Source organism: Arvicanthis niloticus, chromosome 4 (assembly GCF_011762505.2).
Source record: "Arvicanthis niloticus isolate mArvNil1 chromosome 4, mArvNil1.pat.X, whole genome shotgun sequence".
In the NCBI taxonomy this organism is placed as follows: Eukaryota; Metazoa; Chordata; class Mammalia; order Rodentia; family Muridae; genus Arvicanthis; species Arvicanthis niloticus.
This window is the reverse complement of record NC_047661.1, coordinates 26,186,299-26,210,163: the sequence shown is the minus strand read 5'-3', so window position 1 is coordinate 26,210,163 and position 23,865 is coordinate 26,186,299. Positions and strand designations below refer to the sequence as shown.

The following is a 23,865-nucleotide window of genomic DNA, read 5'->3' as shown; positions in this document are numbered from 1 at the left end:
AGTACTGAGCTTTCCCAACCTCCTGCTTTGTGCCCTGGGAATGCAAGAACCCACCCAGCCCATTAAAATCATGCTCCTGCTTCTTCCACGGAGCCTTTATGAAGAGCTTTGGATGAGGTACAAGCACTTAGGGTGCTGCCGTCCTTTCTTCTAGTTGCTCTTTTTCTCTTCTAGTAATTATTTATAAGAAAATGAAAATGTTTATAGACATCTTTTAGTGAATGACTCATGATTGCATTTTACACAAATACTTTGATACATAGTTCAAAAGCCGGAGTGTTAAGCAACCTGTCATTTCTCAAGCATCCCTGTCTATTGTGGGAAGCCATTGTTGTTGGGAGGTTTCCTTCTAGAGTCTTCCAAAGAACACAAAACAAAGAACCATCTCAACGTAACTACCAGGATTTTTTGTTAGTGTCCTTCAACATAGTACCTACTTGGTGGGATAAACTTAGAGCTTTGGACATAATACATAAGTTTTTACCACTGAGATAAATTCCTATTCCTGCATACCACACTCTCAGTACTCTACATAAGACGCCTAGTAACTTTAGTGTCTTGCTTCCCCGTGAGTTCTGGGCGAAACCAAAGCTGCCTTGAGTATGAGGAACATCTTGAGAATTCCAGAGGCAGGATACACCCTAGATGTTCCATTGACTTCCAGGCTTGAGTCTCTAGTAGGTGGATGGATTTTTAGGACTCCCAGCATTCTTGAGGTCTCTAGAATGCAATCTCAGAACTGAACTTAGTTCAAAGGCATCCTAGAGAGAACCTAACCAAAATTGTAATTCTTGGAATCTTTAAACAGAATCAGACCTCTCCCTTGTCCATTCCATCTAAAGCTTCACTCTCACTGGGAATCTGATGAAGAACCCAGGCTGTGAGTTGCACAGCTTGGCAACTAAGAACTGGTGAGCAATTTTATGCAACCACCAGGTCCAGGGAGGCATGCTGCTCCAAGATCCCAGGAAAAGCCATGTCAGAGAAACAGCCTCTGGATTGGTTAGAGTAATAAGCAAATATTGGGGAAGATGGGGAAGATGGATGCCTTCCTCAGTGTTCAGTGAGAGGAGGGCTTGTTTTGGCTTACTTGATGGTTAGTTTCAATGCCAGCTTGCCACAAATTAGAATTACCTGAGCAGAGAGTCTTGCCTGAAGAAGGGTCCTGATTGCCTTGATTGATGTGGGAAAACGTACTACAAATGTAGAAGGCACCTTCTGGTAGCCCAGATAAAAGGAAGTGTGGCACATCTGCAGCAGATGTGCAGTTTGGTCTTCATGTGGGTCTCAGATAACTGGAGTGAGGTCTATTCCAAAAGCTCTTGCTTGTATGGTACGTGGGATATGTTCTTCTAGCTGGGCTGCCTTGTCTGGCCTCAGTGGGAGAGGATGGGTTTAGCCTCACAGAGACTCGATGTGCCAGGGTGAGGCAATACCCAGGAGGTCCCCACCCACTCAGAGGAGAAGGTGGGGAAAGATTGTTGGAAGGGTGAGAGGGTGGTGGGCAGTGAGTGGAATATAAAATGAATAAATAAAATATAATAAAATTTAATAATAATCATAAAGAAGTGTGACAGAAGGAAGGCCATTTCTCGATTGGCCTCTTTCCTTGCTGACGAGTTAGTTGATTTGCCATGTTCCTGATGCTGATGACTCCTTCCCTGATGCCAGAACCAGGTTTTCCAGTCATTGTGAACTAGGGACTAGCTCCTCTCTGGGAACCTTCCAGGCTCAGGTGTCTGGTTTTTATTTGTTTGTTTGGTTTTTGTTTTTTTCAATACAGGGTTTCTCTGTGTAGCTCTGGCTGTCCTGGAATTCACTCTGTAGACCAGGCTGGCCTCGAACTCAGAAATCCACCTGCCTCTGCCTCCCAAGTGCTGGGATTAAAGGAGTGTGCCACCACTGCCTGGCTCAGGTGTCTGTTAAGAACACTGAGGCAACTGGTTTGTGACCCTCCTGGGTGATGTTCCTACCATGAAAGGTGAGAGACAACCACTGTGGGACTTCCATGACTGCTGAGGTACCCAGGCTTGAAGGTCAAATAACCTACCAGACTCTCGGCTCTCAGGTGGGATTTTGCTATTGTTACTATTTTACATTTGATTTAATGAATTCTCTCTCTCTCTCTCTCTCTCTCTCTCTCTCTCTCTCTCTCTCTCTCTCTCACATGTATGAATGTATGTATATCTCATTGGTTCTGTTCCTCTAGAGAACCCTGACTAACATACAGCACACAGTTTGAGTACAGTCCATCACGGGTGGGATAGTATGGCTGGAAGAGACCCTCCCTGTAGTGAGGTGATAGGATGCTGAAGCAGCTGGTCGCACTATCCATAGTCAGGAAGCAGAAGGATGAACGTGGATGCTCACCTCCTTTTCTCCTTTTTATTCAGTCCAGGACCTTAGTTCATGTTTGACACTCACACCTATGGTGGCTTCTTGCACATTAATTAACCCGATCTAGAAATGCCTACAGACACTCCTAGCAGTGTGTATTACTGATGATTCTAAATCCTACCAAGATAACAATCAAGATTAATCACGGCAGTCTGAAATTGCTTTTATATATTAAAAAAAAAAAACCTTCAATTTAATTTTATGTGTATGGGTAAAATTTTTTACTTGCATGTTGTCTATGTACTGTGTTTGTGTAGTGCTAAGAGAGGCGGGAAGACTGAGTCAGATTCCCTGGAGCTGGAGTTACAGACAGTTGTGAGCACTGGGAGCGAACCTGGGTCCTCTGGAAGAGCAGCCAGTGCTCTTAACTGCTTAGCTCTTTCTGCAGTCACTGTAGCTGCTTCTCAGGTTGCACAAAGATCACTGTCACCAAGCAGAGCTGAATAGAACAACACAAGGTAGAAGCTTTAAGCTGCTCCAGACTTTGAACCTTGTCTGCTCTCCACCTCTCATGAGTACTGGGTTATCCTGGGCACGGGTCTTGTTTTTCTGCCTCAAGTCCCACTCCTGCCACCAGATCAAAGGCACCAGACAACCTGGACCTTCAAACCCATGGGACAATCTACTCTGGTCTGGATCTCCATCCATTCTTTCTGCTCTAACACAGAGTTCTAGAAAATATGCAATTCTGTAGAGACATGGGTACCAGAAAATGGAGTAGCCTGGCTCATTTAAAAGGTGACAATTGACATAATTGCCCTGTACCTTTTATAAGATGTTCTGTGATCTATCTCAATGTGGAATTCATACAGCAAAAGATACCCAAGCAGAAAAACAAGGCTTCCAGGACACATAATTAGAAGCTAAAGTACAGGCATGATAAAATTTTAGATGTACTGGCAAATCTTCTTACTATACAACCCAAACAACTTCTCCCCTTCCTGTCCTTCATATTCTCTTTCTACCTTTTCTCCTCCTCCCCTTCTCCTTCCTCCTCTCCTCTTCCTCCTCTCTCCCCTTCTCCCTCCCCTCCTCCTACCACTCTTCTTCCTCCTCTTTCTCCCCTCTCCCTTCTCTCCTGCTTCTGTTCATTCTTCTACTCCATCATTGCCTCTGTCTTCCTCCTCCTCCTTCTGGTAGGCTCTCACTGTCAGCTCAGGCTGGAAATGCTCATGCCTGTACCTCCTGAGTGCTGGTATTACAGATGTGGTCTACCACACTTAGCTCCAAACTTTCTGGTAACTTTTAGTATATATTTACGTGAGTGTATTTGTGTGTGCATGTATAACTGGCATTCAGAAGATAGCCTTCAGGGTTTGGTTCTCTTCTTCTACCCAGTGGGCCTCAGGGGTCAAACTTAAGTCTAAACTCTGTAAGCCAGTTGTTTTTCTGTTTTGCTAATCTCATGCATGCCCTTAGAACACTTCTCAGTCCTATCTAGAGAGCTGTGATCAAACACTGGTGTTTTGTCTCTTTAAAAGAAATCTGTTTGCTACTCTGAGGGTAAGGCCTGAAAGTCTGTGAAACTAAATGAAGTCTGTGTAACTAAATGAAGTCTTTGAAACTAAATGAGATGTTGGACACAATGCCATTCTCAGGCATTATAAAAACGCCAAGTTCAGTGTTTGTATCAACTGAATGTTGGACTTGTGGTGGTTTAAATATGCTTGGCCAAGGGAGTGGCACTAGTAGGAGGTGTGGCCTTGTTTGAGTAGGTGTGGCCTTGTTAGAGTAGGTGTGGCCTTGTTGGAGGAAGTATATCACTGTTGGGGTGGGCTTTGAAGCTCCACCCAATTTGGCAAAGATAATCTGCTCCTGGTTTCCTTTGGATGAAGATGTAAAACTCTCAGGTCCTCTGGTGCCATGACTGCCTGAATGCTGCCATGCTTTCTGCCATGATGATAATAGACTGAACCTCTGAACCTGTAAAAGCCAGCTCCAATTAAATGTTGTTCTTTATAAGAGTTACCTAGGTCATGGTGTCTCTTCACAGAAATGGGGACCCTAACTAAGACAGATCTGATAAAATGCTAAAAGGTTAAAAGAAACAAAGGAAATGGTGGAACACGAAATTGGAGCAAGGAGCAAAGTATCTTGAAAAAGGGAAGATTCAACTGTGATATATGAACGCTCCCTGCCAGAGCTGTCCGGAGCGGCTTTCAGAATGCAGTATGTTTTTTAGAATGGGAATAGTCAACCTTCAAAACATTTGTTACCCTTAATCAGAGACCAGAATATGATGTGGTTTTGTGAGTATTTCAGGTGTAGCCAGAAAGATCAGGAAATGGTTTTATTTTTAAAAAACTTCCTGCTTATAATTCCATGCTTTATTCTGCTCTACAAGGGAAGGAGGGAAGAAGGCAGCTGAAGGGCAAGTTTAGAAGACAGGACAGTGTGGGCAAAGGTGAAGTGCTCACTGTAAGCCCCAGTGAAAATCAAGGAGCATTTAGCATAAACATCCCAGTGGTGGGCAGGGCTGCATCTCCCAGTATTCAAAGTCATAAAATACCAATTACTGCATCCTCCTCCTTAGTGCACAACACTAAAGTTTGTCCTTAGGTCAACTTGTCATTTCTGTTTTCTTCCCTACATTTTTTAGTAATATGAATCTAAGGCCAGTTAGCCCCAACCCCCAAGGGAAGCCACAAGCCACAATCCAAATAGTTCTGAAAGAAGACAGCTGCTTGCTCAATTCAACCAGTGTATCGCCAACTGAACAAACCAGGCCTCTCCAGGGGAAGAGAATATCTTTTCTGAGTGATCTGTATTTCAATAACTCCCTGCCTAAAAGGGACTTTATTCCTGAGAGATATATGCTAGGCCATGACCAGCTTTGTTCATTTGGTGACCAAGACTTCAGATGGTGAGAGAAGATGTGTTGACTGAACTGTTCTCTGCCTTGCACCTGAGGAACCAGAATCCTAAGGATGCACACTCAGAGACCTACTGGCTTCTACATGGGACTGACAGGGAAAATGAAGGCCAAAGCAAACCCAGAAGACAGAGCCTTTTAGTCAAAGAGGAAATATTAGGCACACTGACAGTTGCTCCTGTTCTCTTTGGTCTCCCCAACTGCAGAACATTGTAGAGAGTGACAGACTCTCTTCTGATGGAACTTTAGTCAAGATCCTCTATACCCACATCTCAATGAGGTTTCAACCAGGTCTGTTTTAAGCTGGGCCAGGGTAAGCCTGTTTGCAGAAAGAACTATGCTAAGTCAACAGGCACCCTGTTAAGTTAATTCTATTAGTATTCTGTCTAAACTCCACATTCACAGTTACCTGGCAACAGCCAGGTAGGCCTAGCCCACTATTAAAGGGGCTGCTTGCCCCCTCCTCTCTTTCTTGATCTCTTGCTCTCTCTTGCCTCTTGCTTCTCCCTGTCCCCTCCCCCTTCTCCCCTCCCCACTCTCTCCATGTGCTCATGGCTGGCCCTCCTCCTCCTCCTCCTCCTCCTCCTCCTCCTCCTCCTCCTCCTCCTCCTCTTCCTCCTCTTCTCCCTCTCTCTCTCTCTCTCTCTCTCTCTCTCTCTCTCTCTCTCTCTCTCTCTGCCTCTCTCTGCCTCTACTACCCTCCTGGATCCCTTTCCCATGCCCTGAATAAACTCTATTCTATACTACACCGGTGTGTGACTGGCCGTCAGGGGAAAGAGATGCCTCTGCATGGGCCCGGTGAGACATCCTCTTCCCCAATACCTCACCACACACCCACAGAACATATTCTCTTTATCTCTTTATCTTTTTATAAACACATCAAGTTCAACAAAAAAATACCCCTTCCCTTGATGGTTCATCTAAGCAACCTGCCTCAGCTCCTGATCCTGTGGTGTGTGGTTCATTGCCTATGGATCCCTCTTGCTCCTGTTGCGTTCAGGATTGAGCCTCAACTCCAGAGTGCTGATATTACAGTGCGTACAACCACCTCAGTTTATACACTGTTGGAGATTGAACTCAGGGCCTCAAGTATTCTGAGCAAGCACCCTATCAACTCAGCTACACCCTCAGCCACATCTGAGAAACTCTTGATGTCCCCCGGAAGTCATCCTGAGTAAAATCTCATCATGGTTCAGTATCAGAGTAATTTCCCCTAGCCATGGTTATGATGCAGTGGTGTGGGTAAGAGCAAACCCATCCCTGGGCTCTGGATTTTTTCCCTGTGTTCAAGTGTGTGCCTTTGATGAGTCTGGCTGTACCCATGACCAGCTTCCTGGGATCCCTTTGGTGAGTCAGCCTCCCCAGCTGGTGAGGCAGATCACCGTAGTCCACGTTGTGGGGACACATTTTGAATCCTAAGGTGCTGAGTGTACTTTCTGTGGTTTTATCTCTTGGGCCAGAAATCCTGCCTGGCTGTTTCAAGCAAGGACCTATTCCTTGAATGCAGGGAGGCCTCTATGTTCTGTTTGATCTTGTTTCTTCCCACTCCATCCCCCCCACCCCACCCCCACCCCTTTCCCACCCCTGGCTTTGGGGGTGGAGTGGAAGCAGCAGCAACAGGGGCAGCAGTGGTCCTAGCAGTGTTAGTGGGGCATCTCACAAAGACTGTCCTAAAGCTTCTGTTCTTTTTCTGTTTCATTATTGCTGCACAGACTCTGTACTTGTCTGTCTGTCCTTACTTCCTTCATTCCACCTACTTCCCTACTTCCCACCTTCTCTCCTTCTCCCTACTTTTGCTTTCTTTCAATGGACCCTCTCTGACTCTCTCCCTCCTCCCCATCTCCCTCCCCTTCCCTCTTTTGTGTCTCATGTGAGTGACCTCCAACTTGCTATGTACTGGAAGATAACCTTTAAACTCTTGATCCCCCAGCCTCTGCCTCCTGAATCTGGGATTATAGGCTTGTGCCACCATGCCTAGTTTGTACTGGGGACAGAGCACAGAGTGTCTCACATGTCTCACAAGACAAGCATCCTACACTAGAGCCACATCTGAAGCTCTCTTCTGCCTTCCTTGTGGTATGCTTCTACAAGCATAACCTGGAACTTAAACTCTCCCCAAGTGGCTACTCTTCCCTTCTTCTGCCCCATGCTCCCCCACCAGGCCCCTCTCCTCCACTCACCCCCACCCCCATACCCCCTTCTCCAATTCCTTGAGTCCTGTGACTCAACCCTTCAAGCCCCTACTGCTTTCATCCCTCTACTCAGGCCTCCATTTTTTCATCCCACGTCCTCAATTTACAACAGAGGGTATGGCTTTAAACCCTGGTCCCAATGGGGTTCTCAAGGGACTTGGAGACCCCTGTAAACCACTATCTGAAGCTGCAAAGGAAAAGGACACTGTATTGTCCCAGATGAGCTTCGAGGACAAGCAAACAGCTACTTGATCTTCCTCAGCCTTTGCCTGAACTGTAAACCACAGCCTTTGTAAGACCGAAAAGAGACGAGAGTCCAAAAGCTCCTTTTACAAACACTTATAAAAAGCTTAAACCATCCACTGTGTACTCAACCGTAACATGTCCCATTTGCCAAAAACATAATTCAGATAAAAATACAAAACTGGAGCAGAGATGAGTGCCAACTATTTTTTATAAACCAAGTAGTTGGGTATTGTTGTATTTAACTGATTCATGGCTGAATTTTAGAACAAAGCTCTGTGAGGTCTTCTAGTACATAGCATACATATGTATATATATATATATATATATATATATATATATATATATATATATAACCTGTGCATATTTTTATACCTCTAGGTAGTATTATCAAATTAATTTCTAAAATATCATGAAGGATTTAGCTGTTCTATTTAAACATACTTAGGAATAAATAAGTGCTTATAAAGATTGAAAATGATCATAGCTCTTAGGAATACAGAAACAAATGTAAGGGTCCATAATTTGCTTGAAGAATGACACCCCAGACTCAAATACTATGTAAACTCAAAGAGTGTTTTATTCTACAGAAGTCCAGCATGCTGGGGGCTCCCATTACCAAGATAGAGAGACAACCAAGTGAGTATACAAGCCTGATTTAAAGCATATTAGGGGATTCTGGGATGACCTTTATGCTTCTCCATCTGGAAACTATCTGTCACTGGGGAGGTCTGGAAACTGCTGCTGATCCATTGTCTTTGCCTCAGGCTTGGTGATGAGGCAGCTTCTCAGGCCTGGACTTGCCTGGACTTGTCCAGTTCTTCTTCTTCTTCTTCTTCTTCTTCTTCTTCTTCTTCTTCTTCTTCTTCTTCTTCTTCTTCTTCTTCTTCTTCTTCTTCTTCTTCTTCTTCTTCTTCTTCCTCTTCCTCTTCCTCTTCCTCTTCCTCTTCCTCTTCCTCTTCCTCTTCCTCTTCCTCTTCTTCTTTTTTCTTTTTCGAGACAGGGTTTCTCTGTGTAGCCCTGGCTGTCCTGGAACTCACTCTGTAGACCAGGCTGGCCTTGAACTCAGAAATCCGCCTGCCTCTGCCTCCCAAGTGCTGGGGTTAAAGGCCTGCGCCACTACTGCCCGGCTACTTGTCCAGTTCTTAGAAACAGAGATTTAGGCCTCAACTCCTGAATTGCCAATTTAAAGCCTGTCATGGAGTCAGTCTAGCTTTCTCACTAACAACGTGTTTTTTAAGTTTTAAGGAAAATCTTTGATGAGCCTAGTTTGGCATTATTGGTTTAAAAGAAGTGGGCATGTCTTCTACTTTTTGGTTCTAATCATAATGCAAACATGTTCTTGTCCCCATGGAGGTTACTAAGGACATAAAAGACTTTCTACCAGGTGTTACAATATCTAAGGAATAAATTTAATTTTGAGACAAGTGCACAAGTAAAGATATAGAAAAGATGGATTGCAGTACTTTTTCATGTGTGGCAACTAAGCCAGTAAGAAAAACTCTCAAGTATTTAGCTCATTTAGTATAGTTTTGAGTATATTTATCTGATATGTATATTTGATAAAAAACAATTAATATATGGCATCATCAGATGACATGAGATTATGATTAATCAAGGTCAATGAGATGACTTCTTGGAAGTTTCCAAAAATCTTGTTGGTAACTTGTAGCCTCAGAATTATACTGTTTCTTGGTTAGAATTTTATTGCTGTGAACAGGCACCGTGACCAAGGCAAGTCTTATAAAGGACAACATTTAATAGGGGCTGGCTTACAGGTTCAGAATTTCTGTCCATTATCATCCAGGTGGGAGCATGGCAACATCCAGGCAGGCATGGTGCAGGAGGAGCTGAGAGTTCTACATCTTCATCTGAAGGCTGCTAGTGGAAGACTGACTCCCAGGCAGATAGGACAAGAGTATTAAAGCCCACACCCACAATGCCAAACCTACTCCAACAAGGCCAAACCTCCCAACAGTGCCACTCCCTGGGCCAAGCATATACAAACCGTCACACTAAGTAACAGCTGTTCACTAAACAGCTAGGTTATTTGTAAGTAAAATAAAACATGAAAACATGCAGAAGAAGAAGAAGAAAACATGTAAATAAGAAGACGAAGAAGAAAAAGAAAAAAAATATAATGTCTTTAGTCTTTTGAGACAGAGTCTTATCTAACCCAGGCTTGCCTTAAACTCACTGTGCACCCAAGAACAACTTTGAGCTCCTGATCCTCTAGACAGCACCACTTAAATACTGTGAATACAAGTAAGAATCACCATGCTGGCTTTTTATTTTTCTATGGCACAGAGAGAATACTTTTAGTTGGATATGTTAATAAACATACTCTTTTGCCACATTAGAAAGCCATACTGTGAAAAGCATGTGCCTATAAACATCATCAGATGGCACATGGTCCTCCAATCCACTAGCCTGCCACCGAAGGCTGGTCTGTAACACACAACTCACCACTTCCACTACTTTATATTTTACTGTGAAAAATTATAATCAACACATATAAATCAAAATGCAAAGGTGAAGAGAAACAACGTCACAGGAAAATCATTCAGGGACTGTAGGATTTCTTTCTGTTCAAGAGGCAACGGAATATTTTTTTCCTAAGTTGAAATGGCTGGCTGGCCCACAAGAAGAAAGACAAAGTGTAGGACACTGCCTGGATGCATAGCCAGTGTGTATTCTCATGGGGGTCAAAGGAGGTAACTGAGATTGGATGGATTATTTATTGTTAAATATTTATTTATTTATTTATTTATTTATTTATTTATTTAATGTATGTGAGTACACTGTTGCTGTCTTCAGACACACCAGAAGAGGGCATTGGATCGCATTACAGGTGGTTGTGAGCCACCGTGTGGTTGCTGGGAATTGAACTCAGGACCTCTGGAAGAGCAGTCAGTGCTCTTAACCACTGAGCCATCTCTCAAGCCCGGATGGGTTTATTTATAAAGTTTTATTTTTAAAGGGAAAATTTTCATCAAACGATGGTGAAGCTGGAAGGCAAAGGCACACAGCTGTGAAGGAAAGCAGAATTTGGCTTTCTTTCTTAAACTTGATGTTTCTTTATGTCTTGGTTCCTTTTCCTGTTGCAGTGTTAAAATGCCCCAACGGAAGCAGCATTAAGGAGAAAGGGTTTGTTCTGGTAGACAGAGTTCCGGTGGTGAAACTGTGTGGAGAAACCACAGAGGCCGGAGCTTGAGATAACATTGTATCCACAGTCAAGAGGGGTTTGTAAGGAAGGCTCAAATGTTTGAGCTCAGCTTGCATTCTCCACCTTTAAACAACTCAGAATCCCCTGCCCAAGGATTAGTGCCACCTTAATGGGCAAGTTACCCTACCTCAATGTAATAAAGATAACCCTACGTCATATTTTATAGGTAAACATTGATATAAATATTTCAGAAATTACATGATATTCATAGATAATTTTCTTATTGCTCATTATATATTCAGTTTCATATTGCCAGACATAATTTTAGTTTCGGAGTTGTTATGTTTAAATGTATGCATAGCTTGGCATAGTGACACATGCCTGTTAGGAGTTGGTTCTAGCGCGGTGGTGGCGCACGCCTTTAATCCCAGCACTTGGGAGGCAGAGGCAGGCGGATTTCTGAGTTCGAGGCCAGCCTGGTCTACAGAGTGAGTTCCAGGACAGCCAGGGCTACACAGAGAAACCCTGTCTCGAAAAACCAAAAAAAAAAAAAAAAAAAAAAAAAAAAAGGAGTTGGTTTTAATGCTTTGAATTAATCCAGTCCCCTAAATCAGGAATCTGCAGGTCCAAACGCTGAAGGTCCTTGTCCCCAATTGGTTTTTGATCCATCAATAAAGAGCCAACGGCCAATGACTGTGAAGGTAGACTGAGGCGGGACTTGGAGGCAAGGAACCGGGAGAGAGGAAGGAGAAAGATCGCCATGATAGGGAAGAAGAACCTGCCGACATGAGACATGTGAGAATCAGGAAAAGTGGCCACATGGCCACTTCCACAACTGTGTTTGGGGTAGCAGAGATGAAATATTGATTTTAAAAAGTATTAACTCGGAGTACTGGAGGGGAGTGTTTGCGAGCTGCCGGAAGGATTAGAACTGCCCAACCTTTGAGCTAGTCAAGTTGTATTAAAATTAGTGTGTGTGTGTGTGTGTGTGTGCGTGTGCGTGTGCGCAACGCGTGTAAGGAAGTAGGGAGCACGTTTGTCTCTCAGGGAGCAAAGCGATTAGTCAAACTACTGCTATACATGCCTGTTTGTGGTCCTAGAATTTAAGAAAGGGGCGGGGCTTGAAAAGTTAGAGGTCAGTGCTGTGTGTGTGTGTGTGTGTGTGTGTGTGTGTGTGTGGTACGTGTCTTTAATCCCAGCACTCAAGAGGCAGAGGGAGGCAGGTCTCTGAATTTGAGGCCAGCCTGGTTTATACAGTTTGTTCTAGGACAGCCAGAGCTACACAGACAAACCATCTTGAAAACCCTAAAGAAAAAAGAAAAACAAAATTTTGAGGTCAGTTTGAAAACCCCGTTTCAAAAAAGATTAGAAAAAAATAGTAAACAAAGGCCGGGGATGTAGTTTGGTTGGTACAGTGCTGGCCAGCAGCCACAATGTCCAGGATTCAACTAATCTTTTGGTGAAAGGCATGGTGAAAAACACCTGTAACCAGCACCCAGGGATGTGGGAGGAGCAGAAGTTCATGGTCATTTTCAGGCTTCATAGTGAGTTTGAGGCTACTCCGGGCTTTAAGAGACCCCGACCTTATCTCAAAAATAACCAAAACAGAAACAACAACAAAATAAAATGTGTGTCAGAGAAATAACTAAGTTTCTTATTTTTTAAAAAATAAATTCATTCACTTTATGCATGTGAATATTTTATGCATATGAATATTTTATATGTATGTTTGTGTGACACATTCTTGCTTGGTGCCCCAGGAGATCAGAATTGTTCATCAAGTCCTCTGGATCTGGAATTACAGATGATTGTGAGCCACCATGTGGGTACTTGTAATGGAACCTGGGCCCTATGGAAGAGCAGCCAGTACTTTTAATCACTGAGCCATCTCCCCAGCCCCCAAAATTTCTTATTGCACAAATTCTCATTAGGTCTTTCAGCATGACCAGGCTAAAAGTTTTGCCTTCCACAGATAGTTACTGTTTTACTCTGATTATCTTCTACAATCCGCTCTGGGCAATACTCCACAAAAGACAACTGTTGGTGAGATGGCAACGTGGTACATGCCAGTATCCTCAGCACTCAGAAAGCACTGGCAGGTACCTGGAGAGTTTGGAGCCAGCTTGGGCTATTCACGGAGTTCTAGGCTAGCCTAAGCTATAGCTATAGAATGAGCTCCTGCTTTCAAAAACAGGGAATGTTTCAGAGACTCAAGGAAAGAAACTTGCCAGGCAGGCACTCAGGGTTCACAGTGTTTTCCCACTACAATTAGGACTTCTAACGACAGCGAGAAGCTCATTTCATGAAGCTGCTGACTTGAGGTCAAGCTGAACAAGCAAGGGTTAACTGCTCCGTATCGAGCAACTGATGAAGAGTGGTTATTGCTTTTAGTTTGAGTATTTATAATGTTGTCTTTGATGTTTTTTAGCGGGGTTGGGGGATGGAGTTATAAGGAACTTTTTTTTTTCTCCTAAGCTATCTATAACTCATGGCAATGATTATACCTTTGTAAACAGAAATGAAACACATTTTTTTCCCTCTGCTTGATCCTTTCCAAATTCAGAAATTCTGATTGAATATTCTTATTTCCATGGTAATCTTATTATTTGCACAAGTTCAGTGTGAACATGTCCTCTTTGTGACAGAATATAATAGGAAAGTGGTAGAAACATCAGATATGACTGCATGGTTAGAATAACGTACTGCAGAACTGGGTGAGGTGACCTTAGGTTAGGGTCGCCTCCCCTAGCATCTCCTTGACAAAACACCCAACAGGGATCAGAAAGGTTAAGGGAGTTTGAAAGTGCATTCAGGGGGAAGAGCAGTGTATCTTTTGGGCCAACTAAGAAAAGAGCACAGAAGCATTCAACAGAAAGAACTAGTCCCCAAGCCTTGTTCTGGTATGGCTTCCTAGTGTCAAGGGCCTTTGTGTGTGGTGTATGTGTGTGTTATGCACACAAAGGCCAGAAGACTACATACAGAAATCAGTTCTAAAAAAAAAGAAAAGAAAAGAAAAGAAAAAAGAAAAAAAGAAAAGGAAAGAAATCAGTTCTCTCTACTGAACTCAGGCTGTCGGCCCTTGCGGCAAGCATATTGCACTGCTGAACCATGTTTCTGGTCCCACAATATTTTTTGCGAATGAACCCGACACTCACAGATCAGAGTGTGTTGGCTGGCTAGGCAGGTCCAGGGATCCTCCTGTGTCTGCCCTGACAGAGCTAGGATTATAAGCTACCTTGCCCGATTTATATATGGATGCTGTGGAATCTCAGGTTAGGGTCTCACATTTGCATAGCAAGAAATTTACCCAAGGAGACATCTCCCCAGCTTGTTAAAAAATTATAATCTGAATCCGTATGGAAAATACCAACCAAGAAAACTACCAATGTGGTGCTTTATTGTTCGTGTTTTATTAATCTAGTAACCAGGACAAATCTAGTTAGACTAGATTTATTTTGCAAACAGAGTATCAGAGTAGAGTAACCCCAGAGAAAGTTTATATGTCACAGAGAAATTGTCCCTGGGCTGCATTGGGTCTTCCTGCTTTGAACAGGGGAGAGATGGACAAAGGTCTTTCCTGGAATAAACTTTATAGTCCGGCTTTTTGTCATACTTTCTTCTTTAGCCAGCCATCACCAGGTTCCTAACCTGCACTCATTGTTCTAAGAATTGTGTTGAGTCATTTAGAGGCAATCTGACTATCTAATTAAATTCCTCCTTCTGTCCTTTTGACACCTGATAACTATGGCCCATCTTCCACAAGAATCTTACTGAGTCCATTTGACTAGGATTCCTTCATGTAATTTTCCATTCTCTGGCCTTTCTGTTCACATAAGCACTCACTCTCTGGTTATGAATCCTGCCCTTGTTGTGTTTGGAGGAGAGCCCAGTCTTCTCCCCACTTGTAATAATCTTGACACCTTTCACAGTGGTTCCGAACAAAGTCTTCCTTACACTTAGCATGTGTCAATATTTTCTTTAGCAGTACTTTGGGTCCCTAACCTGTAACTCAGCACTCAGTCCATCACGGTCTATGCTAACCTCTGTGACTTCCCCATGGCAGGAAAGTGACAGGTTTCTGTGCAAGGGAGCTCGGAGTACCTGGTTCAGGATGGAGAGGGCACTTCAGAGACCTCAAAAGCATGTGCAGTTAAGGACATTGGCAACACCAAAGTCCCATGAGGGCCAATGGCAGCCCAGGCAAAATAAAAGAGCCCGGAGTGGAAAAATAAAAACAGAACAAAGCATTTGTTCTGGAGCACATGAGGTAGTCTTCTGAGACATTCCCGAAGTATTCAAAGGAAGATTGAATGGGAACTCATCATGCAAAGGAGTCGGTAATATTTTAGTTTCAAAAAGTACCGAGCGTGACACCTGTCAATTATACCTTCTGCAAAGGTGAATGATGATTGTCGTTACTGTTCCAAAATGCAAAGAGAAACAAACCAAAAAACCAAACAAGTCAAAAACAAACCAGCTACTGCTGTTCAGTACTCCAAACACCAAGCAGAAATGCGTCTGGGAATTAGCGATTGTCAGAGAGTGGACAAACTGAGCTTCACTCTTTATGAAAATTAAAAAAAAACTTCTTTATATGCACCAGGAAACTGTTCTACCACTGAGCTGCAAAACCAGCACCAAACTCGAAAATTCTGTCCATCAAAGGAAAAAGGCAATCTATAGCATGGGGGAGAATATTTGCAGGACACATGTCTGGTAAGGGATGCATATTTAGACTGTATAAGATGGATAAGAGAAGGGCTGGGGTGTTCGTGTTTAATGTTGAGAGCTTGGGACAGTTGATGAAACTCTCCAGAGTGTTGTAGACATGAATGATGCTGATGACTGCATCAATGTGAATGTCCTTAATGACATCAAAAATTGGTGATAATGGCAAATTTTATGCTACATATGTTTTACTACTATAAAAATGCCAGAAGACTCTAACTGTTCCAAATCCTGAATTTATTAACCCAATAAATTAGGAGATGGTTATTGAACTATAAATGGATTTGTCAATTTTTAAAATGATTTCCTTTAAATTGAATTCTTTCCTAGAACTTTATTGTCTCTTCACAAACCATTAAACACTTGTTAAAGAGTTCGGAGAGGGCCAAGATGGAGGAGGAAGTGAAAGAGACAAACAAACACATGAGGGTCCTTCCCCAAATGATGTCTGTTAACAGGCTTCTTGAGTATTCTATTTATATAGATTTTACAAGTGTTTTATTTGAGAAGAAAAGTCCCTAGATCTTACATAGCACAATGAACTTCTTATGCCTGTCATCTAGGTTTATTAATTTTTAACAAAATGTATTACTTTTTAAAAGCTATCTATTTACTATTGGGGGAGGGTGATGGTCAAAGGACAAGTTGCAGAAATCTGCTCCCTCCTCCTGTGTGGGTTCTGGAGATAGGAGTTCAGGCAGGTTGTCAGGCCTCGCAGCAAAAGCCTATCTGTGCTGAGCCCTCTTACCTGCCTTATTTTGTTACTTTTGATGACTTTTTTTTTTTTTTTTTTTGGTTTTTTTGAGACAGGGTTTCTCTGTGTAGCCCTGGCTGTCCTGGAACTCACTCTGTAGACCAGGCTAGCCTCGAACTCAGAAATCTGCCTGCCTCTGCCTCCCAACTGCTGGGATTAAAGGCGTGTGCCACCACTACCCTGCTTGATGACCTATTTTAGAAATCACAATTTTATAGCCGTAAGTATAACTTCAAGTATGACTTCAACAATGACTTTACAGCCATGAAATCAATTCAGGAAATTTAACGTATATGATGCAGAGACAGAGAGAGAACAGACGGCCCGTGCCCTCTGCAGGGGCCGCCTTAGCCTTAGCAGCTGTGCCACCAACACTTTTTTTTCTTTCTTTCTTTCTTTTTTTCCCTGAGACAGGGTTTCTCCGTGTAGCCCTGGCTATCCTGGAACTCACTCTGTAGACCAGGCTGGCCTCAAACTCAGAAATTCGCCTGCCTCTGCCTCCCAAGTGCTGAGATTAAAGGCGTGGGCCACCACCGCCCGGCATGCAATTCTATCCAACATAAAAACAAATTTCTCGTCTCCCCTTTTACTGTAGATTATAGAAAAAGCAATTCTCTTCCATATCTAGGGTTTGAACAAGGAATATACATTGTATTTGGTTTCTGTGTTTTTTCAAATCTCTTGTTGTACAGAATTTTAACCTTTCATGACAGGTTGAACAACTTTGGATCATACAGGCTGTCATGGTTTGAATATGCTTGGTCCAGGGAGTGGCACTATTTGGAGGTGTGGCCTTGTTGGAATAGGTGTCACTGTGGGTGTGGGCTTTAAGACCCTCATCCTAGCTGCTTGGAAGTCAGCCTTCCACTAGCAGCCTTCAGATGAAGATGTAGAACTCTCAGCTCCTCCTGCACCATGCCTGGCTGTTGCATGCTCCTACCTTGATGATTATGGACTGAACCTCTGAACTTGTAAGCCAGCCCCATTAAATATTGTCTTTATAAGAGTCGCCGTGGTCATGGTGCCTGTTCACAGCAGTTAAACTCTAAGACAAGCCAATTACAGAATGTCTCTTTTTGGTGTGTGCAGTGTTGAAGTTGGAAGCACAAGCCTAATGCTTGTTAGACAAGCACTGTACCACTGAGATACATCAGCAGCTCAGCGTGTCTCTCATGGTGATGGTCTCATTGGTTTTTATGATCCAGTACGCTGGGATGAGCAGATCACACAGGTACCAAGGGGTCCCTCTCAGAGCTTAATATCTGGGAACTCAACATTGGTTTGTCCATTCTATTTCAGCTGAGCTAGTGTCTGGCAGTTCCCCACAACCCCCATCAAGTTACCACCTTTTTCTTTGCAATTGTTATTTGCAAAGAAATATTTGCAAGATTAAGTAATAGGCTACACAATTTGTTTTAGCTTTCACCGAGCATTCTGCCTGAACTTTTTGTTAAGTTATAAAATGATACATTTCCAATTTTATCATTTCTTTAATAAGTATTTTAAAGACTTAATTTTAGTTTGATTCTGCATGTATGCCTGTGTGTGCACGCGTGTACCCGTGCATCTGTATGGTTATGTGCACATGAATGCAGATGTCCGAGGACAAGAAGCCAGTGACTTCGGGTCCCTGGAGCTGAGATGGGAGGTGGCTGTCAGCTGCTGTAGGAAGCTGATGGGAACTCAGTTTGAGTCCTCTGCATGACCTCCTAGCCACAGAGCCACCTCTTCAGTCCCTCTATTATTTTTTTTAAAAAATTATTCTGTGTGTGTGTGTGTGTGTGTGTGTGTGTGTGTGTGTGTGTGTGTGTGTGTGTACAGAGGCCAGAGGATCACTTTGTGAAATCAGTTCTCTCTACTTTTTTGTAGGCTCTGGGGACTGAACTCAACTTGTGATTTTATGACAAGTCCTTTATCCACCAAGCCCTCTCACCTGCCCTTAACTGTTATTTTAAATAACATCAAATGGGGCCATTCTTTATATAACAAGCATGCCAGAATCAACATGTCCTATTGATGTTAATATGCGAAAGTCTGCCAATTTTTTTAATCTCTATTACCAAGTGGACAAATATTCTCTTTTACCTCCAAAGTAGAGATTTCTTTTAGATACAGTCACGTAGATTATTACTACTTAACTGAAGCCGTGTCTCCAAGATACATACCCAGAAGGTGAAAGGAATATTTTAAAGGAACGTGATTCTGAATGTCTAAGCTGAAAATAAACACTGATTGCTAACAACAAAAGATTACTGAGGAAAAAAAAATGAGTTCGTTTTCAGTACTTAACTCTTTAAAGATATTTTAAGAATTAGTTTAAGGGTCTGGAGAGATGGCTTAGTAACTGGTTGAGAGTACTTGCTAGTCTCACAGACAACCGGTTTCCTTCTCAACACTAACATGATGGCTCACAACCATCTGTAACTTCACTTCTCTGAGGCCTCTCTCAGCTTCTGCAAGCTCCTGCAGACACATAGTGCACATACACAAGATAAAGTAAATATATATTTAAAAGGCTATACAACTGTTAACTGTGCCTTACACTTTCTTAAACTTTCATTCTCTTTTACTTTCCTTGTGAGGGCTGGGCTGCAGGAAGACACAAGGCATTCAGCGAATGCAGCTCCCCCTTGCTGGTTGTCACCCTGCTCTGCGGGCCTACCACCCACACGCATCTCCAGCCTCCGGCTAATTGCACTCAGACGAAATTCATGTCATTCTTCTGCAGTGTCATCATGTCTGTGCTCAGTCCGTCCTGGGCTTGAGGGAAGTCTTGGGAAGTCAGGTGATCTCTGCCTGGATCAGCCATGTGACCACAGTAGTTAGTGCTGACAGGCTAGCCCACAACAGTCTCCACTTTACAGTTGCCATTTTTCCAGTTCAACCTGCAGTCTCCTTTGACTAGAATATTCTATCTTCTGAGGTCGCAAATATGACCACTGTGTTGTACTGACCTACATCTACACTGTAGAAGAGCATCGTCAGCAAGTCCTTTCTTATGAACACTCTTCTAACACATAACTTCCAAAACATTTTCGGATAAATTTCAATAGGATTAAAAAGGGGAGGAAGGGTCATGTCAACCATGGGGACCTTAACATCGATTGTTAAAAAGTTTAAAGTGAAGTTGATGAAGTTGATCTCTGGCCTCCACTTGTGAGAATGGGCACATGCATCTGCACATTCATGGGTCAGCAGCACACATGCACCCGAGCACACATATAAATACATAAACACAGACACAAATGACAAAGAAATGCCATTAAAATGGGGTGAATAATTATCATTGCTTTCAGTTGTTTTAATCAGGTTAATTTTTTTTCTATTTAAATATTTGAATGTGCTAATTTTTTTTTTCTGTTGCATATCCATGAGGGCTGTCTACACACTGGCCCAGAGAACTGAGAGGTCGTTACTCACATAAAGGCAGGCTACAGTAATTGCTTATAATAAACTTGAAACATCTTCAGAAGCTGATCCTGCAAGAAAAAACTTATTAAGGAAAACCTCTTACCTCAGTAGTTCTAAACCCTGATTCTGTGCAATAAACACCTGGGGGCATCTGAACACGTTAGCTCCTGGCACTGTTTTAATGTAATACACTTGCTAGCAGGGAGTTTGGCCTATCATGGTCAGGATGCAGAAACCCTCAGAGATTCTAGTGTGCAACCCAGAAAGTGGGTAAAGTGTTTTCCTCCTCCTCCTCCTCCTCCTCCTCCTCCTCCTACTTCTCCTCTTTTTCCTCTTCATCCTCCTTTTCTTCTTCTTCTTCCTTCTCCTCCTCTTCTTCCTCCCCCTCCTCCTCCTTCTCTTACTCCTCCTCCGCTTCCTCCAAATAGGTTCTTAGGTATCCCAAGCTTGTCTAGAACTTTCTATGGGCCTTCCAAGTGCTAGGATCACAGCTGTGCACTGTCACAGCCAGTTTATATGATGCTAGGGGTCAACCCATGGCTTTTTGCATGCTGGGCAAGCACTCTACCAGCTAGCCACATTCCCAGTCCTCACGAGCACTTCTTCGACATAAACCCACACTGCTTTCTTACCCAAAGTCCTTGGGACCTGGATCAGGGTTTTTTTTTTTTTGCAGCTGTTTCCACCTGCCCTACCTCTCCCACTCTCGGGGTTCTTCCTGTAGGGCACATATAAAATAAATGTTTCCATTTCTCCCGTTTCCTCTGCTGCAAAAAGCCCCTTCCATTTTAAGAATTACGGTGCAGTAAATGAAACAACAAAGCACACGCTGCAAAACTATAAATATTATGAAGATTTTGGTTAATTTTTCCAATGCCTGTTGTTTATTGAAATATAAACAAAATTGGACTTGTTATGTTCCGTCCCCACTCTGTTCTTTGACAGTATTAGGGAGGGTTCTCTGCTCCATTATTTTTGTTTTACAGACCTTAAATTCACTAAAAGCCTCTCTCTTTGATAAAACTCCCAAAACTCCACATCTGATTTTCTTCTTAGAGGTCCTGAGAATTTCCCCAAGGCAAATGTATCAATGCATGTATTGATTTGCATATGTATGCATGTACACACACATATGCTAGTTATACATAGCAAGGCATTCAGCTGCTTTCAGACTCCAGAGGAAGTGCTTTATGTAATCTTAAACTTCTCAGTTTTGTACAGAAAAAGAAAATCACCTCATAGGTCCCTGCTGCTGTGTGCTGAAAATGATAACATGTAAAAAAAAAATGAAATAAATATGGAGTTAAAATATCAAGCAATTGGGATACAGTCTTCTAAACTTATTAAACTTGTTCTGAGATGTGGCCATCAGCGGTTAAAATAGAAGAACTGGAAGAGAGTGAAGACAGAGAAATAAATAACAATAGTGGCAAATTGATCAGTAGTTACAGCGCTGTCTCAGAATGCTTCTAAGTCTCATCATGAATATTTTAATACCATAAAATAAAACTTTTAGGTAAGCCAGTGTCATGAACTCTTCCCTGAATGTGAAACATAACCAGAACATCCAATTTTAGCAATTTATAGTCATTTAAGTGAAAATGTTGGAAAACTATAATTTAAAATCCAAAGTAAAGAGAGGTGGGTTTAAAAAAAAACTGTTTTTTTTTAAAGATTGACTTTTATTTATGTGCCTGTGTGTCTGTGTGCCTGTGTGTCTGTGTGTCTATGTGTCTGTGTGTCGTCACGTGAGTCTTGGTGCCTGTGGAAGCTGGAAGAGAGTGTTGGATCCCCTGGAGCCAGAGCTCCAGATCTCCAGATGGCTGTGAGCTGCCCTGCATGGTTCTCTGGAAGAACAGCAAGAGTTCTAACTGCTGAGCCATGTTTCTTCCCCAAATATATATATATATATATATATATATATATAATTTTTTTTAAGACAGGGTTTCTCTGTATAGCCCTGGCTATCCTAGAACTCACTCTGTAGACCAGGCTAGCCTCAAACTCAGAAATCCACCTGCCTCTGCCTCCCAAGTGCTGGGATTAAAGGCGTGTGCCACCACTGCCCGGCTTTTCCCCAATTTAAAAAAAATCAATTAATTTATTTTTGTGTGTGCTTGTGTGTGTATATATGCATGTATACATGACCATAGATTGGGATACATGTGGAGGTCAGAAAACAGCCTTGGGGAACCTGTTCTTTCCTCTACCATGGGGGTCTCAGGTATTGGAGTTAGGTCACCAAGCTTGACAGAAAGCTTCTTACTCACTCAGCCATTTTACTACCCCAGCATTTTAACACAGGGGTTGATTTGATCAAATCCTGCCTTTCACTAGACTGAAGTACCGTTGCTCTATCCACAAGGAATAATCCTGTCCAGCACTTGGTGGCAATGGTCACTGTCCAGGGAAGACCGGCTGTCCCCACTAATCACCTCGATGGATTCAGATGATCAGATGACAGAGTGGTCTTGGCACTGAGTCATTTTTCATCTAACGTCCAAGAAACCCAAAGTGCAAAACAAACGGCGAGTTACACCTAAGCTCTCCATGTTTCTCCTGCTTCTAAGATGATAGGGTGACGTATATAGCTCAACACTCGTTTGTTGCAATAGCATGTAACTGCAACCAAACGATGGAAAACGCATTGTGCTTGTTGTAAAAGTCTGGGGTTGGCTTGTGCAAATCTGGATCCTCAGGGTTTTAAGTCTTTCCTATTCTGTAATAACCTCTGTCTCACTTGATCTTTCTGTTTTTACACACCAGTTTGCTATGGAATGGACCTGTTCCTTGTTTTATTTTCTAGAACTGAGTCCATGCTACATTTGAGATATTTCCTGGTGGCTGACTTGTTCCCATGGAATTAAATGCTAGGCATCCAGAAGCTGAACATGGATCTGAAATGTTCTCTAAGTTCAGGACAAGGTTGGTCTCAGGCTTAATCAGTATAAAGGTACACAATAATTTTGAGTAATTTATAGAATACAAGTTATGGGGCCGGGTAGCTCAATTGATAACACGTTTGATGCATAAGCACAGATTCCAGGGTCTTGTGTGTCTGTAAGCCTAGTTGGAGATATCAGCAGAGACAAACATATCCTTCGAGCTCATTGGCCAGTCAGTCTAGCCAATCAGTGAGCACTGAGTTCACAAAAAAGACCCCACCTCCAAAGATGACCTCTGGCTTCCTTGCTCATCCGTGCACACATGCATAAACATGTGAATTCTCAGTTCCATACAAACGTATATATATACCACATACTTACAAGTAAATAAAGGAATTCAAACAGACAAAAGAACATTAGATGAAAACCACAGACAACAAGAAATAAAATCACTGGCAAAGAGCACAGGATCCCTGTTAGTGGCCTGTCACTACGCCTGGTCTCTGACACTCACCCCCATCTCTGAGGGGGTTCCGGAGCATCTTTCCCACACTAGTTTTAGGGTACTTGACCTTTCTTAACGTGTTCATCTTCCTTTAAAGGCCCCAGTTGCATGTGGCATTATACCAATTCTCATTTGAGAAAAGTATACCTGAAGAGTGTTTTGCTTTTCTCCAGCAGGACCATGCAGAGCTCAGATAGGTGCCTTGTAATCATTTCTCAGCTTCTGGGTGATGTGATGGTCCCCTGATCTAGGACAGTCCTGGCTTTCTATCCATTGCCGGGTGCTTTGAACATAAAGCACGCAGAGGCTTTTGATAATAGATGGGTTTCCGCAGAGAGAAGGCTGACACCGCGAGAGCAGAGTTCAGGCGTAATAAATAGTATCAAATGAATGCAGTGGTCTTGTGCAACAGGAGAGGCCGAAGCTTGTTTGAGCAATCGACTCAAAAGATAGCTTCTGAGCTCTCTGCCAATCAATGCGACAGTAACTGAATCAAGCTTTTGACACCTTCTGCACGTCTGACTCAGGCGTGAGGAATGAATTAATCATTTTCCAGTTTTATTATTTTATTTTATTTTAAAAGGGGAATTATTGTGCCCATGACTTGTCTAACTTCAATAGTTACTAACTTTTTTTTTTTTTTTTTTTTTTTTTTGGCTAGGGTAAGGGAAGAGGAAGTGTTAATATTAGAAAACTACTGTCATTCAGACCG

The 23,865-nt window shown here is 42.6% G+C and overlaps 1 long non-coding RNA gene across 3 annotated transcripts in view; it reads right to left on the bottom strand.

Moving 5' to 3' along the window:
* The window catches only part of LOC143441972 (uncharacterized), a 37,829-nt gene extending 14,294 nt beyond the window's left edge, over positions 1–23,535 (bottom strand). Inside the window, exon 1 of one of the 3 annotated variants that reach the window (XR_013109783.1) lies at positions 23,301–23,535. This is a non-coding gene — a long non-coding RNA (uncharacterized LOC143441972). The remainder of the gene's footprint in view (positions 1–23,300) is intronic. The other 2 variants (XR_013109785.1, XR_013109784.1) reach the window with 2 other exon arrangements.
* Positions 23,536–23,865: the final 330 nt, after the last annotated feature.